Below are 1,872 nucleotides of genomic sequence, written 5' to 3' on the forward strand. Positions count from 1 at the left end.
TAATCCGGACATAATCCGGACAACAAACAAACTAATCCGGACATAATCCGGACAAGCTTTGTCAGGATAAACACTTAGACAAAAATATCAAAGTTTCTTTCCAAAACTAACAATATGAAGCATGCGAATAAAACTAGTAGAAATTTTTTGATGTAGAAAGCTTTAAAACCACTCACCTTTTAAAACTTTTGACACCAAAATACTTGCAATCAACCTTTTGAAATCCAACTCTTGAAAATAGCTTGAAATCTTCCTTTCTAATAAACCGGGCAACACACTCTCTAATCCTCTCAAATTTAAAATGGCAAGCAAACAAATGAAAGGAGAAGTAATCCCCTTTTATACCCACCAAATGGAGAAAAGTTAGTTACACCGCCTTCTCCCCCACCTTCCACCTCATGCATCCATTTATACATGCACACAAGCACACACCTTATTCACACACATGCACTTCACATTAATTATATATATATATATATATATGCAAATATCATTTTACATACTGGCACGTAACAAATATCATGCAATCACAGAATCATTTAGTCAAATATTCATGTATAAATTTACCTTGGTAATAACCAGGATCTGGTTATCACATTATATTCCCCTCAAAAGAATTCCGTCCCGGAATTCCTTTAGTCAAAAAGCCACGGGTATTCTGATCTCATATTTGACTCTAATTCCCAAGTTGCCTTTGGTCCTTTATGAAATTTCCACTGTACCTTAACCAGACTTATCTCTTTGTTTCGCAACACCTTGATTTTTCTGTCTACCACGGCTTCTGGTGTTTCCACAAAGTTCAATTTGCTGTCTAACTGAATCTCTGGCAACGGTGCAGCTAAATTCGAATCAGCCAAACATTTCCGCAAATTTGACACATGAAACGTGTTATGGATTCGACTCAGCTCTTCCGGCAATTCTAACTGATATGCTACTGGCCCAATTCGCTTGTATATTCTGAATGGCCCCACATATCTTGGACTGAGCTTTCCTTTCTTCCCAAATCTAATAACACCCTTCCATGGCGAAATTTTTAACATAACAAAATCGCCTACTTCAAACTCAATGGATTTCCGACGATTATCARCATAGCTTTTCTGGCGAWCCTGTGYTATCTTAATTCTTTCACGGATCTGTTCAATCTTTTCGGAAGTTTCTTGAATAATCTCAGGACCAGTCAACTGTTTCTCACCCACTTCATTCCAACATAATGGCGTCCTGCATTTACGTCCGTATAGTACCTCATATGGCGCCACTTGAATATTGGAATGATAACTGTTATTATATGCAAACTCTATTAGTGGTAAATGATCTTCCTATGATCCCCCGAAGTCAATAATACAACTTCTTAACATATCTTCTAGAGTTTGAATAGTCCTTTCACTCTGTCCATCAGTCTGTGGATGATACGTTGTACTTAGTCGAATTTCGGACCCTAGAGCTCTTTGTAACCCTTCCCAAAACTTTGAAGTAAATCGGCTATCTCTATCAGAGATAATAGACAAAGGAACACCGTGTCTACTAATAATCTCTTTAATGTAAATCTGCGCTAATTTTTTCTAAAGAGTATCTCTTTCTTATTGGTAGAAAATGTGCAGATTTAGATAAACGATCCACAATTACCCAAATCGCGTCATATCCTTTTGGTGTTCGCGGTAATTTCATAACGAAATCCATRGTAATGTGATCCCATTTCCATACAGGTATCTCCAAAGATTGAAGGCTTCCATAAGGTCTCTGATGTTCAATCTTGACCTACAAACATGTTAGACACTGTTCCACATACCGTACTATATCTCTTTTCATTCCTGGCCACCAATAAAAAGGTTTTAAGTCATGATACATTTTATTGGTACCTGGATGGATAGAATA

The sequence above is a fragment of the Cynara cardunculus genome (assembly GCF_001531365.2).
Source record: "Cynara cardunculus var. scolymus isolate 2C chromosome LG 8, CcrdV1, whole genome shotgun sequence".
In the NCBI taxonomy this organism is placed as follows: domain Eukaryota; kingdom Viridiplantae; phylum Streptophyta; class Magnoliopsida; order Asterales; family Asteraceae; genus Cynara; species Cynara cardunculus.